The following is a 6015-nucleotide window of genomic DNA, read 5'->3' as shown; positions in this document are numbered from 1 at the left end:
GTGTGTCAAGAGAACTAGTTTCTTATTGAACAAGTTCAGATGGTATCTGCAGTGTTTCATCCCTAGTTAACACAATCCAGGTAGTTATGAGTGGAGGAGACAACTTCTCCTGAAGTGTACACTCGTTCACTACCCACAAATCTAAAAGCATTGGATTGTAGGCATGGGCTAGTGGGAGTTTCTGCCATATTTATACCAGTAAGTTCCTTTTAAAATCCATATAGGGATGTGAACATGTGCAGACTTTGGGAGGAAGGAGAGATAATTGGGACTCCCCACTAGCCACACATCTCTGACCTGGGTGGCCACAGTATTTTATGTAGTGTTGACTCCCTGTCCTCTTCCTGACCATTGGCCTGCTCCCTGGAGCGTGTGGTGGCTGTGACAGGCTTTGCCAGCTTACGCCATTGTAGGGGTCTGATGGACCAATGGAAAAATTGCACTGGGAAGTTTGGGAACATAGCTCAATGCCAATATCAGAGGGATTTTTCCTGTGCAAAGAACTGTGGACCACAGCGGTTTGACTTAACTATAGTAACTTTGGTTGGAAATGTATTGAAATAGCTCAAGGTTGGCACTGGGTTATTTCCATGTGTGGTTTACCATGGGGCTCAGGGTGGCTGGTGGGCTTTGTATTATCTATACACACACAGTTTTCATTGGAGTTCAGAACTTTCTTCTCCTATGGGCAGGTGTATGTCTCCCTACTTGCGAGATATGTTACACAAAGCTTTGAAGGAGGCTGCCTTCAGCGTGTCTGAACAAATCTCCAACAGGCATGTGACTCACACAGCAGCCTGTACAGAGGTAGGGTGGAAATGTACCCAGACTCTTGTCACGTGACAGTTCCAAGAATCAGCTAGAGGTATCAAACTCATTCCATGGGAGGCCTAGTTTTTTTTCTTCATTTTAATTAAGACCGACAACCATGTGAGGGTGGTTCCTTGCTAATTCAGTGACCGTAATTCCAAGTACATAGGAGTGAAAACCCGCAGACATTCGGCCCTCCATGGAATGAGTTTGACACGTGGCCTACACTATTGATACTCAAACCCAAGTCAGGATGATAGTAGAATTGATGGAAAAGCCTTAGGAGATCACATTGTAGTAGATGCCAAAAGGCAGGTACTAACATGTTGCAAGAGTCATGTAAGCTTACATTCATTTTAGTATCTGGAACCACTTGAAACACCTGCAGTCACATCCGCATAACAACCTGTTTTAACAATTTAGCGATATTTACTAAATTAAACTGCTAAGGTTTTCATGTTGAAATGGAGTTCTCTTTCTCTGTACCAACTTGCATAATTACCATTTTGCAGTGATTTATTTGCATGCTTGACTTCACACATACTATTTAGGTCACCCATGCCAGTATACTCATAGGAAAAAAAAGTCCGTCCCTCCCTAGGACATGACCTTTTGAGAAATGATGACCTTGAATGAGACCTTTTAACTAGGTCCATATCCATAAAGCATATAAGTAGGAGTGATGATCTAGGATCAGGTTGGCCTTTCAGATCCAAATTGATACGATTATATCGACAGGTGGGGGGTCCTGATCAGCAATCCTACTCAGATATTTTGCGGATACGGGCCTTGATTTAGGGCTAGATTCAATCCGTAGCACTAAAGATCCACGCGACAGCACGATTGAAATTTAAAGGCAATGTTCCCTCGTTCGCGAAGACTGCATTTACTGTAAACACTTCATATGGCGTCTCAATGGGAATTTACCTTTAAAAATTTCAATCGCACCACGGATTGAATCAAGGCTTTAACCTACTCAGTGGTCCCCACACTCAGGTTACAACGGTTTTGATTTTTTGTTGTTGTGTGCAGACAAACTCATAAGAAATATCCATGCTATCACAACTTGTGTCAAATGCACTCATTTGGATAGCCCAGATTGCGCATACTATCACATTTGTTGATAAGCAACTGCTGGTTAGGGTTAAGTTAATGGTTAGGACACGATTAAAGGTGAGTAGAGAGTTGAAATGTTACTGACAGTCCATCTGTAGGATGCGCTACAGACCATTCAAATAAAGTGCCACCCATTAGTCTGAGCTAGGCCAACCCATCAAGTTTGCAGCCGACGTGACTGAGCCAAGCCACCAGCCCCACTATAACCCTGTCACTAGACCTGCTTGATGCAAGACTGTCGGGGAACAATCCTACTAGCCTTCTCACAGCCAGGCAGTGCTGTTTAATAGCAAGGTGAGTGTGCTGACTGGGCATTCCACAAGGGCTTGTGGTTTCCACGTCGTCAAAAGCCTCTCTTTAGCCAAGTCTCAATTGCAGGTGATATAAAAGCAATGGAATTGTTGCTCTCGCCCAAAACACACTCGCGTGCAGTGCACTCGCACGTGCTAGGGAGTGGCGCTGTCAAATCCAAGCATGCAGAGGCCTCGAAACAAAAATGTAAAAACCTAAAAACACTGTCGAGTGGACTGTTACACTTTCCCGTAACACAGAGGCATACACAGTACAGGTGCAAAGTATAGTCGACACGGACACAAAAACAAGGTTACAAACAAGTTGCTTTTTTTATTTGATTGGAATACATAGTCCGCTGTACAGTTGGCAGCTTTGAGAGACCTACATGCAGGACTGCGGGAAGGTTAAACATGCACAAATGTATTATTACTCGAGGACAGAAAAGCATCCCGCACCGTTTTGCTGTGTATTACCGACACAGAAAAGCTTGGCGCAGCGACGCCCAGAATAACCTTTTTGATCTGATTTCATAACGTACATTTCTCTCTTCGTTACAACGGTCAGTCCACCCCCACCCCCATTTCAGAAGCATTTCTATCCATCTATAAACACACTGCAATATAAAAACATGACTTCCAACCCCCCCTAGTTGATTGTACAGGCCAAATTCCCCTGTGTGTGTGGGAGTGGGAGTGGGTGTGTGTTGGAGAATCTCCAGTTCTTTATAAGTATGTGTGTGTGTCTTGAGGCCTAAACATCTTTTTCTTTGGCAGCATTTGCAAACAGCACACAAGATGAACAAACCCTGAATTTATGGGGGGGTGGAACAGAGTAGCAAAAAACCTGGACCGACTGACTGATTCCTGAACCGCTAATAAAACAGGACGCCACATGGCAAATGACTTAAGACTGTTGACTCCTAGCAGACCCACTCCTGATCAAATGTACATTACTCTCATTCTTCAATGACTATGACACAAGGCTGGCTTCTGACATGTCTCTCTCCTCTTGCCATCTCATAGCTCAAGGTCATGAGACATCTCTCGCACTAAAACCAAAAAAGGGGAAAGTACTCTCCAGGAATGCATTAATGAGAAAGATGCATACAGTATCTAGCAAAAAATGAAATCCTTACAATCAATCAAAGAGGACAAACACTAAATATATTTCAATAAGGCCCACTTTACAAAATTACAAGATTTTCTTCAATAAAATCTATCTGATACAGCTTCCAAAATAAGACATCTTTTGTTTTACAAAACTGACACAAAAATAAGTGGGCGGGAAACAAAAGAAAAACCCTCAAATTGAATATTTCCCCTTATTTCAGCACAAATAGTCGAAGAGACAGGGTATCCATCTTGGAAAACACTGGCGCTGTCTCACGGACTGTCTACAGTCTACAACTCCTCACGCTATCGGACGAGTTGTTGCTTTCAATCAATTCCAATTTGGCCGGTGCAAAAAAAAACCACACACACACACACACACACACACACACACACTTTGATGACCATACATTCAGCAAAGAAAAATAATCACAAAGCAAAGAGTGGAATAAAATTGTCAGGGACACACGCAAAAGTGACTTTTGACAAAAGGGGGCTTACTTATGTAGGGTCTTAAGTTAAGTGCTGGTTAAGTGCAGATTACCGTTTCTGAAGTCCATTGACACCATGAACCCTCCAATTACAAAGGAGGCCTTTGAGGACCAATGCCAACTCATTCCAAAGAGCCATTTCCAGTCTCTGGCCTCCCTTCGTTTAAGTACATTCTCCGCTACTTTGTAAGAGAGGAAAAAACAATGACGTGTAAAATAACAGATGTTTATACACCAGAAGTTACAGAATGAGGAGAGTTAACCGTTCTGTTCTCATCTCAAAATGGTGGGAGGTTCTTCCTGTCTAAACCTAGTCTTTGTCCGATTTAGGTACGATAGGAGAATCTCCATACAGCAGTAATCTGAGCAGACAAAATATCTGTGATACTCACTATACCCAAACAGAGACATTTGGAGACTTCAGAACCATTGCCCTTTTGAAATCCTGCAATGCCTTATTTTCAATTCCAGCTGCGTGTGGAGCCTGGAAAGACTCCAAAACATCATTCGTTAATACCCAGTTTACACTTGAGGATGTTCTGTGGTAAGGGGTCCTGATGACACATCCTCTTCCCCAAATCAGAGCTCCTCAACGCACATCCACTCCTCTTGCTAACCCTTAGATGGGCATAGCGAGGCCATTCAGCAGTGGAAGTTATGGTAACGTTACAGTGAAGTGTTCATGTACACATGGGCCATGTAGGGGAGAAGTGGACGTGCATTTCTGCTGGGCGGGGGGGGGGGGGGGGGGGGGTGGAGTTTCAGCCTTGCCCTTTAAAAAACGTATTTCTTTGAAGCCCATCTCTGGGACGACCCTTGGAGAGCACATTAAACCTATGGTTTCCGACAGCTGCTGTCATCCCCCCCCCCCCCCGACTCCCCTCTGAGTGTAGGGGGGCAGGGGAGACTGTATGGCGGGGGAAGGGGTGCTGGCCTTGCATCATAGGATTAATGATATGATGATACCCGACCCATGGCGACGTACGTCTATGACCGTTGATGTGCACGTGTTCTGGGCTCTACTTTGACACGGAGCTCCGAAATCCGTACCTTCTTAAAAAGGAGCTGAAGCTCAATTGACCTACTATCAAAATATCCCCAGTGAGTGATTTGCATCGAGAGTCTGCACAGACACTCGAATATGAGCATTATACATAAATCCCTTGGCTATGATGGACAACAACCACTAGCATGTGGATTTTGGCACATCAGAGCAGGCCAGTTTTGACTGGACACCCATCGACTGCCTCTGTTTCGGGGCTAGTGCTGGACGCTGCCAAATCGTCTCGATTTCCCCCCCAGTATTTATAACCCTCCAAAGTCAAAGGGAAAGACGCGATTAGCTCCAGCCTTGACCTTCAACCTTTCGGTTACCCGGGAGCTGTATATCAGTGTCTGCTGGCAAGCTTTGGCAGCCTGTAAAATGGCTCTCAGAACTAGCATTGCTTATCACGGGCGTTAAGAATCAAGGCATTCTTGAGGTAGGGGAAGGAGGAGAGAAAGGGGGGAAACTGGAACCACTGTACTCTTCCCTTCTCAGAACCACTGTGCAGGACAGAAGTGACAAGGTCGGAAATACAGATTTGGAACGAGTGGCCGGCTGGCGGTCGTCATGCTGGTAACGGAGGAGGACTGGTCGCGGGGCCAAGTTGTCACGTAGCCCTTGGCACATCAGCCCAGGGCTTCTGAACAGCATCAAGCGGTGTGTGTTTGCACTAAACACATGTTCGCAGACGGGCCAGTAGCCGTGTAAGGGACCACATGGCAACACTAATGCTTTATGATGCTGAGCTGAGCTGAGCCGGAGCCCTTCTAACAGGCAAATCGAAAGGGCAGAACATTTTGGGCAGCGAACATATGTTTATGGGTCCCAAAACAAAACTTTTCGATTCAAAAGATTGGAAGTTCTTGGTATTTTCTGGAAAATGTTCTTCTATAAAATATTCTCTCCAAATGTAAAAATCTTTGCAAATGTGTAATGAGCATTCCTTATACTTCCTCTCATAATTCTAGACCAGGAATATCACACACACAGCATTGACAGTAAGTGGAGGAACAATTATTTAAAAAGGTAAACACGTAAATTGCTAGCTAGCAGGAGGGTAATTGCACCTCCAATTTCCACAGGGTTAGGGGAATACAAGGTGGTGATTTCAGGGTCGGGGGTCATTATTTTTGTATTCTGTGTGATGACT

Source organism: Oncorhynchus clarkii, chromosome 25 (genome assembly GCF_045791955.1).
Source record: "Oncorhynchus clarkii lewisi isolate Uvic-CL-2024 chromosome 25, UVic_Ocla_1.0, whole genome shotgun sequence".
Taxonomy (NCBI): domain Eukaryota; kingdom Metazoa; phylum Chordata; class Actinopteri; order Salmoniformes; family Salmonidae; genus Oncorhynchus; species Oncorhynchus clarkii.
The sequence above is the reverse complement of the archived record's forward strand: the minus strand, read 5'-3'. Positions refer to the sequence as shown.